General features: G+C 51.6%; 1 protein-coding gene across 25 annotated transcripts in view; it reads left to right on the forward strand.

Moving 5' to 3' along the window:
• Window positions 1–12,398, forward strand: part of JAKMIP3 (Janus kinase and microtubule interacting protein 3) — a 97,320-nt gene that overhangs the window by 82,086 nt on the left and 2,836 nt on the right. The window lies entirely within an intron of this gene.

Here is a 12,398-nt window from a genome sequence, read left to right on the forward strand (position 1 = left end):
GGGATGGTAGCAGTGGTCGCCCTAGCACTGCCTGAAGCTGTCTTTTTTCAAGAATATTTACGAATACAGGGCTGTTAGGCGGGGGACCAGAACCCGGCTAGATGGCTGACGAGAAATCGCTGCTACCACAGCCTGGGGAGCTTGTCACGCCCAGAAAGAACAGTGCTTGCTGGACTCCGTTCTCTCTCCCCCCAAATGAGGGTTGATACTCAGATCTCCACAAAATAACAACCTGGCATGGAACTGTTGTTTTCCAGTCACTCCTGTGGCTAATGCTCAGGACGGCTCAGCCAGCAGGCCAAGCGACCGGCGCATCGGAGCGCTCCTGAAGGTGCTTCGAGCCCGTTTCTGTTTTCGGTTTTGCTGGGGCTGTCCCAGCCCGTGTGAACGTTACACCTCTTCCAGCTAATACTTCTCACAGGACTTGCTTCTGCTTTGGAGGAGGAATTGTCTCTCTGTACTCTGTCCCATCAGTTTTCTTCTCCCCCCCCCATAGTTTTTCTAAGCAGAATGTCCATCAAATCTGCGTTTGAACATCTCCCAGATCTTAAGGTGTTTCTCTAGATGGGATTGCTGCTTTTTAAATCAGTCACAGGATGTCTACACGCAGAGGGATGCGTACAGGGAGTCTTAGAAATGATTTGCCTTCCGTGCTGCTCGCTGAGGCAACCACCCCGCACGGTGCCCGCCCAGGGGATGGACAGACCTACAGACTCTCCGCGGGTCTGCGCAGCTCCCTGAGTGGAGAAGCCCCTCGGGGGACTGCCAGCCAAGGCTGATGCGGCAGGGGAACCGCGAAATCCCCTGCACGGCGAGGCCATGAGCTGCCGCTTTACCGGCTGCTTTGGTGTCACAGAATCACAGAATCACAGAATCACAGAATAGTAGGGGTTGGAAGGGACCTCTGTGGGTCATCTAGTCCAACCCCCCTGCCCAAGCAGGGTCACCCAGAGCAGGCTGCACAGGACCTTGTCCAGGCGGGTCTTGAATATCTCCAGAGAAGGAGACTCCACAACCTCCCTGGGCAGCCTGTTCCAGGGCTCCGTCACCCTCAGAGGGAAGAAGTTCTTCCTCATGTTCAGACGGAACTTCCTGTGCCTCAGTTTGTGCCCAAAACTGCTGACGACTCAGTTTGTGTCGTCAGCAGTTTTAGGAAGCCGCTTTAGGCAGTTCTCCGAGTTGATTTTTAGTGTGTGTTTAAGTCACGTTGGAGATTGGAGACTCCCAGGGATAGGTAGCGCTCGCATATTTCCAAATAAATAAGTTGTTAGTTAAACTAAAAGATATTTTTCTTGATGCTTTTACATTTATAGAAGGGGCTTGAGCATCCAAATTTTTTTTTTTTTCCCCCATTATCTTAGTTTGGTTAAAAAGCCCAACATTTATTATAACTCTGTTTGATACTTGTTTATGCAAAAGAAATAACATCTGAAACATGCTGAAGTCCAGGTTTGCACAAGGAAAATCTGTCCGTGGTGCACAAGGTTGTACTTGAATGCACGCGCTTCAGGAATTCAGCGGTACGTGTCTAAGCATATGTTCAGTCAAATCCGAAACGAACATTGGGAGTTACATCCCAGCATCAAATTCACATTTCACCTATCTGGCCAAAAGGCTTTCTGGCTTCAGGTGCAAACCCCTACGACCCTGCGTGTCATCCAAGGGAGACCTGTCCCCAGGGCTGGAATTGCTCAGGACGTGATGCTGTTGGGTTTCAGAAGGTAATGTTCCCTGTCCCCGATTTTCTTGCTGTCCGTGAGCTTGCTGTCCTGCTCCGCTCGCCCCCGCGAGCTGCGTGCACCCCTCCGTCTGCGGCCCCATCCCATCCGCCACGCCGCGGAGCGGGCTGCTGGCCGGGCCATGCCCCCATCGCTCGGGGGACCCCCCTGGTCCCAAAGGCTGCCAGGGCCAGCAGTGCGGCGGGGGGGGCACCCCCAGGACCTGAACAGCGTGGGAGGCTGGTGGGGATGAGTCCCCCTTCCCCAGCCCGCCAGGGAGCTGTGCCCCTGGAAGAGGGAGTTTCAGTCCTTCCCTACCTCTCCCACATCGCCGTTGCTTCAGGGAACGGACAGACAAACAGACCCAAAGTCTCGCTCACCCCCGGCTCTGCTTGGGGCTGAAATATGAACACGAAGGGCAGGCTCCAGCCTGATGCTGTTGCCTGCAGCCAGCTCTGCCGCGCTGGGGTGGTCACAGAGCAGATTTCTCCGTGGTCGGCTTGGGCAGCACTTTGTAGCAGAAATTACAGGGGCTTGTACAGCGCAGGCAGTTACCCCTCTGCTCTTGCTGGCAACAGCTGTTTGAGGGAGAAAAACCATCCAAATACAGAGTGGGCTGTAAGGTTGTGGTTTCCAGTGTATTGATGTAATTATTCCCTTTACAAGCTAAAAAGTTTTACCAAATAGGATACACGTTGTGTGTGTGTGCATATACACGTCTGTAAAATGGAGGGCTTGGAGACTGGTCCTTGCAGGAGTCTGTAAGTGCGTGCGCTGGCGGAAAAGGCCCATCACGACCACACAACATCTGTTGTTAATAAATTCTTTCTGATAAATACAGGTTACCTTATGTTAACCTGGACTGAAGACTGACACAGATAAAATCTGAGGGACCGAAACAGCTCCTGTGCTCACCCGTACAAAGAGATATTCCCTCTGTGAAGAAGGATCGCATCCGGGTGTGACCCAGTGTGATTCATGGCTGTAAAGGTTTCCTGTTGGTAATAGAAGATAGTACTGTAATTACAATCTTAATTACAACATTGAAAGTAGTAATATTAGAAGAAGATTATTTACATTTTTTCAGTGATAGAAGGATGGAGAGCAGAGCTCTGTCTAGAAGAGGGCTGCCGTGTTTGACTGGCGCCTGTGGAGCAGCACGTGCTCCAGGGGCGCGGGGAGATGCTTCACCCCCAGAACTGCCAGGGATGCTGACCAGCAGTAAACCAGCTTCAGGCTCATCGGGGACAGTGTGCTCAGAGAGCAACCCATCTGTTTGCAGATCCTCTAGCCCTGCTATTTCTCACATCTGTACAAATTCTTTTTAGAAGTGGCCTTAACATTTTTAATTAAGAATATACAGTGTGTTTCCTATGGTAGGCAGCAATTAGAAACACCAATTTCAAATCTTCTGAGTCTGATCTTTTTATTTAACTGCGGGCAGTGGGTGCGAGCGCGCGCTGCAGCAGGGCGGGTGGCAGTTCCCCCAGCGAGCACCCACACCCCGCCGGGGTCACCTTCTGCTCTGACCGTGCTGGATCCCTCCGTGTGAACCTCTTTGGTTTGTATTTGGTTTAAATTTCTCCTGTAATCAAATTGCTTTTTTACTGGGGTGCCCTAGTTGGGTGTTTTTAAGGGCAACAGCACATTTTTCCCGAAACGATCCACAGGGGACACGATGAGCTACTGGAGCTGACATTTTCCTGTGATGTTCTAGCCACTGCCTTCTGTATAGATATATTCATGAATTTTGATAGGGGTTGTAAATGGCTTTCTTCACAGGGGTACGGAGATAAGGCTAATGAGCTATGTTATTAGAATACTAATTGGCAAGACTTTGCTGTGCAGGATGACCCAAACCACCTTTGTTTGAAGTGAACTGCGTCGGGGAAATCCAAGCCGTCGGGAAGACTGCCCCTGAGCAAACGGCGTTCAGGGGAAGATACAGAGGAAGGGAGTCAAAGCTGCTCCTTTTTACTGCGACCTGAATCTTGTGTAACTTTCTTGAACTCTGTAAAGAGCAGAATTCGGCTCAGTAATAATAACGTGGTTTCCGGCAGATTAATAATCGTCAATTTGTGTAAAAGCGTAGGGTGTCTTGTTGCACAGTATTTCTGCTTTGATGCTTCAGGGGTTGTTGCAAACTGAAATGCAGAGAAATGACAGTGTCAGTCTGAATTTACAGATGAGGTGAGATGGAGGTCCTCGGGCAGGAATAACGCTGTCGCTGGTGCGTAAGCGCAGCTCCGGCACAGCGCAGATCCCGGGCGCATCTGGGAAAGCTCTTCGGCCGTGGAGAGGTCTCAGTTTATGGAGAGGCTGCTGTTTGCTGTTTGCTGACTCCCACAGGAAAACAACTGGAAGCAGAGCTGCTGAGATTTTCCTGCCGAGTAGAACATCTGTTTTGTAGCGGCAGCGTCCTGGGCAGGTTAGGACCTGGGGGACATTTCGTTACGTTATCCTCTGTATGATCAAGAAGCCCAGGTTCCCATTTTGTGGGAGGGGTATCTGATATACAGCATAATGAGTACGGGTGTTCTTACATCTGGGAGCAGTGGGGAGGAGCTTTCTCAGAGTGTAAACGTCCTGTAAATCCGGGCCCAGCAGCAGCAACCCTGTGTCGTGTCTGCTTTCCCCTCGGAACCTCAGGAGCTGCCATCCCGTACCTTGCTCTCAGAAAGGGAATTGCAGACACGCTCCCGGCAGAGCCTGGAGTTCGGACCAAATCCCACAGAGCCATCTCTACCTGAACAGACCGTCTCCTGGCGTGCCTCACGGCCGGACACGCTCCACTGCCTGCTGGTTTCACATCTGGATCATCTCAGCCATGTAGGGTTCTTCTTCGGAAAAACCAACAAGTCAGTAATTATAACGGAAATACGCGTTCAGCGAACTCGGTACAGAGCTGAGGTTTGCATTGTAAAAGCCTGGTCCACGGAGCTGCTTTTAAAGATAATGATTCATTTAATCATTCATTTTCCAAACTCCTCGCGGGCACAGCAGCTTCAGTTGTCATTAAGTCTGAAGTGTTCTTGCCCTTAGTTTTATTCCTGCTGAGTTCTTGTAAATAACCAGAACACCGATTTGTATAATGTACCAAACTCACCATTAGCCCGAAGAATTAATTAGCTGGAAAATCTATTATAAAGTGAACTTTTTTCTAAAAAAACACATTGTATTTGTAAATTAATATGTTTTTGTACACCCCCCCTACACATACATACAGATACATTTATATATGCATAGCATTAATTTGCACGGCTTGCAGTAGTCAAATCCTTTGGGGAAGTTGTGCATAATAGCAAAGGAAGAACAAATATATATTTGCGAGCGTACTCTAGCATAAATTAGCAGGAACCTTTTCCTGGTTCCTGTCAGGGACCGCATCCTTTCACTTCTGAGAGAGAGGGAAGATGCACAACAAAACACTTAAATATTTATCTGGGGAATCAAATTTTAGGCGTAAATGGAAATTAGCTAGTTTAAACGTAATTTTTTATGACTAGTTCACAGTGCTGTTAGGCACAACTTTTTGTGAATTCGTGCTCTTTGTGCATAGAGATTTCACATAATAGGCCTGGAAAAGTGGTACAACTGTTTGACAGCGTCATGTCCTGGACATAACGTGTCCCTTCTGATGCGATTAGAATACGCATATTTAGCAGCATAAGAATGTATTGTGAAGATTTGGTTTTGAGACGTTTTGGGAAGAGTCACAATTCCAAAGATTTTGGTTAGATAATTAGGTGAGAATAATGAATATTTGACTTACTGTTTAGCGTTATTAGCTGTCAGGATGCTGTGTTGCTGAGGTTTAAACTTGTGGTTTTCTGATTTCAGTCTGGTTTTGTACAGACACAGCAGCATCGTGTGTGTGCCCGCCCAGCTGCCCCGCTGCCTGCAGAGCTGGGGTCGGGGTGCTGGGCTCATGGTGCTGGGCTCATGGCAGAGAGGGGACAGGCTGGCGGGGGGGTGGGTCGGATGCAGGACGGCTCCAGACTGACTGCGCTGGAGAGGGTAATGTGAGGGTGGCCACACGTAGGTGGGATGGTGCTCTGCTTCCTCCATGAAACTCTGCTGCTGTTAGGGTTTGGGTGTTACCGTACTCCGCTAAAACCAAAGGGAATTTTTCTGCTGACTCCAGGGGAGCAGGATGTCTCCTCGCACCTCCCATCTGCTGCAGAGCAGCAGGAATGCGAGGGCCTCCCTCACCCGCGTGTTGTGCCCAGCTTGCGAGGCCAGCCCCGAAGCCAGCCTCGGGTGTGCCTGCAGCCCTGCGCGTCCCAAGCCCTCCACGTCTGCTGCGTGGATGCAGACGGTCTTCAGCGCGTGGATGCAGAGGGGCTGATACGCACGGCGGATGTGCCTGCACGCCTGGGTCGTTAGAAATCCCAGATAAACCTCCCCTGGGAAAGGAGAACGTGTCCGAGAAACTAAGACTTGTAACGGCCTTACGCAGATCTGTAAAGGCAGACGTAGGAAATTTTGTACTGTCAACAGCTTCTTCTAAAGACAGATTGCCCCAATGGCCGGTTTCCTTCTTGTTATAAACAAGAACATACCCTAGGGATACGACAAATTGATGAAATGAATGTCGGAACGGCTGTCAAGGAGACAGCAGCCTGCGTTAGCAATGCTGTGATGGTCAGGAAGGTAAGAGGACTGTGAAATATTCACACATCCTCAAATCAGAACAACCTTTTCAACCTACGCTAATTGTACCAAGCGAGTGACTCTAGAATCCTAAAAGCTGTAAATTTACGATTTAACAGATTTATGAGAGTGTTAATTGTAGCTATGTTTCCTAAAAACTGCTGTGAAAAGGTCATCTAGGAAAGAGAAGGGTGTTTCACTAAGACTGAGCGGCTGCCTTCAACCCAGAGGAGCCAGGGTTCCTCGTCAGGGCAGAGATCGCGGCTGACGTCTCGCCCTTGGGCTGCCTTTCCCCCAGGAGCAGCCCGAGCGACGGACGGGGTGTCAGCCCGCGTTTTCTGCACTAGCTCCTCATTTACGGCTTGACTAGGTTCCCCACTGCTCTGAAACCCTTCCTTTTTAAATGCCATGGATTACCGCCGCAGCTGATCTCCCCTCTGTGACCTGGTGATCTATAGTAAGAAATATTGCTGGTGAGCAGCCCGGTTCGTGACAGGCTGGCGCGTTGTTATTATTCTGCTGTCTCTCAGAGCCGTTTCAATGATTCGCTTCCATTGCACTTCACAGCCCATGCAGTCCAGAGCAGGTGAACCAGGTGGATCTTTCTATTCCCTGCTTGGTTGTTTAATTATGATTTTCAAACAGTAGGGAAGGTTTGGCCGTGAGCTTAGCAGCGGAGCGCGTGTTCTCCCAGCGCAGCGGAAGGGCCGCTGCAATACTGCTGGCCACCGGCTCTGGCCAGGGCTGGATGCCGGAGCTCAGCCCCCGGCTGCCACGGCCGGCGTGCCTGGCCCTGGCACTGCCTCGGCCGCACCCAAAGGCTCCGTTTCCTGCAGATTAGTTCTGAACATACAAAAAACCCCATTACTAAGTATTTGAGTAGAGCTGAGTGGCTTCCTCATCTGCAGTTTTCACAGGAGTCTCCCAAATATGAAATTCCCGACCCCCAGCTGCCCGTGGAGACGCGCCCAGCTAAAGGCTGTATCTCCTCTCCAGCCCCTCCAGCCGCCGCAGCAGGTGGCTGCGTGTGCTGCACAGGGGAGTCTGGCCAGAAACTTACTGCTGATACACTGCAACTAGAGATTTCTGCAAGGGTTAAGTAATGCGTTTAAAATCCACATTATTGCAAATATAGAAGACAAATATTTTAAATTCTTTTCTTTAGTTGGAGAACAAATTGATGCTGTTTGTGTTTTCTGGGTATGTAACAAATAGGGATATTGACTAATATATATAGCACAACTTGTAAATATATTTTATAGCTATCAACCATATTTTCCAAAAGCTGAAGAACTGTGGTCATCAGCCGCGGGTAAGGGGCAAGGGGACAGTGCCTGGGGAGGACCCGGCCGTGCTTGAGTGTCCCCCCCCCAGAGCCTCGCTGGCCCCAGGGGTCGGGCTGGACACCAGCACCGGGGACCGTGCACGGGCGTGGGGAGGTCTCCGGCGAGCAGCAGCCCCGCGCCCGTACGCGCTCCCCCGGCCTCGGCCGCACTGCACGGTCACTGCCAGGGCCTGGGGCAGCACCCGCACGAGCGTCGTGCAGGAGAGGGGCAGCCTGTGTTCACCCAGACAAAATACCCCTAGGAATTAGGGGATGACACCAGCAACTAATGTAAAGCAGGTTTCTAAAGGGCAAAACAAACGGTTTTCAGCGCAGAATTATTCTAAAAACAATGCATGATTAAGATAGATGAATTTAATGTGACCTGTTCTGGTGGGAGTACGAGAACCAAAGCCAGGCTGTCAGTGCTACTTTTTGGATGCTGTAAGAGGCATCAGATATTTTAGATTATAAATCTCCTTCCCATTCTCTGTTACACACTGCTTCAAAATCCAACATGAAAAGAAAATACTACAGACTTCTTCTACGCACAGATACATATATGTGTGTGCGTGTGTAAAATGAATAGTATCCAGTTTATTTCTGAAAGGGTTTGTCACAAAGCGTTTGTAGTGGAAGGAAGCAGCTTTTAAAAACCCTGCTATTAAGTGTCAGAGGATCAACACTGCTTTGTCCTGTAGCAGAAATAGTTTATGGCGTATCTGTGTCGGAGTTCCATTAAAGAAAGAAGGGTAAGTCTAATCGTGCTGCAAGAGCCCCTGGCACTCTGCACTTACACCTCGCGAGGGGGATGCTGGTGCCAGAAACCCAGCTTTGCCCTGCGTGTGGGTCTGTTTGCACTGTAAAACCGTGAAGGAAAGCGAAGGGAAAGGGTTAAAACCCAGCCTTACGGGTTGTTACCCTCGTTAGTCACCATCTCAGCGGCAGTGATGGGAGGTGACGGCGGAGGCTGCGCTCCCATCTAGGTCAGGGCTTGGGGCGGGCAGCTCGGCTTCGAGGGGCGATGCCTGAAGCCCCCACCCCGCCCCGACGGCTCCAGGCTCACCCCAGTTCCCCGAAGATGCTGAAAAGCTTCAGGGGGGCCCAGGGCCCCAGGAGCCACGTTTCAGATTCTGGTCCTATAAATATTTAGGAATTCAAATGCTTTTATGCTCATGCATAGTTCTTTTGCGTAGCATATGTTCACAAGGTTTATCAACATAAATGGATAATATCAGGTGATTTTCCTTCAGGTGTTGTATTTGACCATTTTAAGGGGGGAAAATAATCCAGTTTTCCAAATGGGTATGGTCAGGAACAAAATACACCATAAGCAGATTTGCTGGGACATCTTGCAAAAAAGTGCTCTTAAATGCCAAACTAAAAATGAAAGTTAAGAGTTTAGCGATGAAGTGGGCAGTACAATGAGTTGCTGATCACTGAGATTCTCGGAGCTGGTGACGGACACTCGTGCCACAAAAGCCATTTGAAAGGATTCCTTGCTGCGCTGGCGGCGGGCAGGGCGAGCAGCGGCCCGGGCCAGGCCACGCGCTCCCGGCTGCAGCGGCCGGGCAGCGGGCTCGCCCTCGCGCCGCGGGAGCCGGGCAGCGCCGGGCCGAGCTTTCGAACGAAGGGAGGACGTGGCAGGCGACGGCGAGCGCTGGCTGCTCACCGGAGCTGCTGCACGCAGGTGAACTCTGCGCAGGAGGCAGCGGGGAGGCCGTGCAGTCAGACTAGCTTTGCCCACAGCACGCTTCAGGCAGGACGACGCTGCTGTAGAAGCCGCTGAATCTTTGCAAAGACTTGGTTTTGCTCATTAGAGAATTAAACTAGCACAGCCAGGCATTAGCCAAAAATAACGTCTTCAAAAATCAGGTGCACTTTTCCCAAGCTGTGGTTGCAGCTGTAGTTTGTGTAAGTATTGAAAGATCCATAACGATCTTTCCTGATCCATAAAGATCATAGCCTGATCTTTAGCTACTGTAAATCACCATAACTTCATTGCAAATAACAGAGAATTTCCTCTTTCTCACCAGAAAAAAAAAAAAGTAAAAAAGAAAAAAAAAGGAAAAGAGAAAAAAAAAAGGAAAAGCAGAAAGAGAGGTTGTCCCCTCTTCTTCATCAGGGACCTGCCCCATCACCTTCTCTGATGTAAACCGTTCACCATTCTGTGCAACCTGTTTGCACTACATGGCCACTTTTTTTTCCCCTACTTGAAATGGTTAAATAAACCCCCTCAGTATTTCATTCTGCTCATGATCTCTTACCTTCCTGTTTTCTGTGACCTCCTCCCTCCCATGCAGTAGATATAAATGAGATAACCCATTGGTAAGAAGAGGTGCTGAGTGTGCCATAAATGTCCTCGCGTTGCTTCATTCTGGTGATACCGCACGTGGATCTAGTGGGAGAGGCGGGGGGGATCAAGAGGAAGCCAAGCCGAGCCCATTGCGCTTAACATGACAGTGAAATTCCACCTTTTTATTCTTAGCGTGGATAAGTGGGAAGACGGGAGAGACTTCGCGTTCACATGTTCGCATGACAAAGCTGGTGGGCTCCCCGGCGAGGGTGGGCTCCAGCCCCGCGCCCGCAGCGTTCGTGGTTTCCTGCAGCGCGTGGTAAGGGTCCCAGGGACTGGACTGTCAGCCCACCCCCGTCTCGCAGAGGGCAGCTGCCTTCCAGGAGTGTTCCAGTTTTGCTGACGATAACGAGCCTCGGGCCGGAACCCGCAGGCTGTCTGTCGGGAGAGAGCGGTGATCTGCTTCGGAAACGCCTCCGGCATCTCTTGCCCTCCCCACCGTGCCCCGGGTGCCTGACGCACCGGCCGGCAATGCCACCAGCCTGGGACAGGCACTGGTGCAAGGCCAGGCTCACCAAAGGCGTTCAGCTGACGGGTGCTGAGCTCTGAAGTCGTCACCCCGGGTTTGTTCTCCGAATTCCTGGCGGTTCGGCCCTAGCTCCGGGCTAGAAACGGCTGGTTTGGTCCCCATATTGACTGCGCTTTTGGTCTTTTGGCAAGACAGCCACCAAGGTTCCGGGCTGGGACACGGGGCACACCGTGGAGCGCACCTCCCGCTGGCATTCCCTGCGCCTGGGCAGGGTGCTCCAGCAGATGGTATTTCACATTGTCAGCCAGTTTAAACCGGCACCGATGGTCAGCTCTGCTCAGTGTAAGCAGGGGAAGGTACCGGAAAGTGTTAACTTGGGGAGCTGACTGCCTGCCTGTGTGTTTCGGTTGCCTTTTTGTTATTCCCTGAGCATCTCTCCTGTTTTCCCAGGCGGCTGTAAGAGATGCACGTCCCGCGCTGGCGCTGCCTGCTCCTCTCGGCCATACGGCTGCGGGGCCGTCCCGGCTGCGGGGGCAGATGGCCCATCTGCCGGGCGGCTCCGCGCTGGCCCCCCGGAGCCGCCAGCCTCCGCGCTTCCCACCGCCGCGCCCGGCGGCGAGAGCGCGTGAAATGGGGGTTACAGCTCAGGGTGGGGTGTTTAAACAAGCGCCCAGCAAATCCCCTTAGCACGTTTATAAATAAACAAACATATATCTATATCTATCTGTCTCCTCCCATTGCAGGCTTGGTAGGAGGCTGTGCATAATAACAATAGGCTAATGAAGGCAATCATTCCTTCTCCTTATGAAATTTTATCCATAATCTTTGATGAATTGCATTTCTGGATTGCTGTATTTCAGTGCAGCTTTGGTTTTTCGCAAGCAGTGAGCGCTCAGGTGCACAAATATTAGAGCTCCGTCCATTACCATTTTTGAAATGCTTCTTTTGTCCCATTTTTACAGCTTTCTGAAAAAAAAAATCCCTTTGGCAGGATACTGCCTGGTGAGAGAATGATAACTGCGTTCCTTTTAAAACCAGCACACGTCAGCCCTCCGGCCAGTGCCCCAGCCAGCGCTGAAGTGACAGTGAAGTGGCAGCGGCCGTGATCCGCAGTGAGCGCGTGGCCCCGTCGTGACTCGTCGTGACTCCCTGCCCCAGCGCTGCCCGCCTGGCTGCTGTGGGGAGTGACAGGCTCCTGCATCAACCGAAGCGTGTCTCGAAATTCAGCCTCATTTACTCCTGATTTCTCTAAGTTCTGTCCCTTTTTAGGAGCTGCTTATTAAAATTCTTGGGGTTTTATTTTCCAGGTGTGAGCAGTGCAGCCCCGGTCTCGAGCCTGAGGGGTCCCTGCAGGCTGGGCCGCCGGGCGGGCTGGGAAGGGAGGATTCATCCCCTGCACGGTGCCAGAGGGATCGCGGGGACCTGCGGTGAGGAAGGGGGGGACAGCGGGGGTTCCTCCTCTTCCCAGCCGCTGGCTGAACTGTTCTGCTCGCCCTGCGTTTCCCTAGGGATTCCTCTGCTGCCTGACGTCGGGCTCGTAGCGAGATGTAAAACGCTGGAGAGCGGTCGACGACCGGGGCAGACGAAGGGGTAGAGCAGCTCGAAGGCAGCCACCCCTTCCACCTAAGGCACCATGCCCCTTGGTGCCATCTCTCCTCCCTTGAGGAGGTGGGATTTGGCTCCGCGGGTCACTGACTTGTCCTCTCCGTGACACGGCTCCTTGCTCCGTCCATCACAGTTCGGTAAAGCCATCAGTAGGCACCCGCTACCTCTGAAGCAGCTTGTGCTGCTGCGTTGCCTCTTTGATATCCCCCGTGCCTGGCACAGAACTGAGCATCTGTCGCTACGTACGGGGATGGATTTCCATAGGGCATGGCC

This window comes from Opisthocomus hoazin, chromosome 6 (assembly GCF_030867145.1).
Source record: "Opisthocomus hoazin isolate bOpiHoa1 chromosome 6, bOpiHoa1.hap1, whole genome shotgun sequence".
NCBI classification, from domain to species: Eukaryota; Metazoa; Chordata; class Aves; order Opisthocomiformes; family Opisthocomidae; genus Opisthocomus; species Opisthocomus hoazin.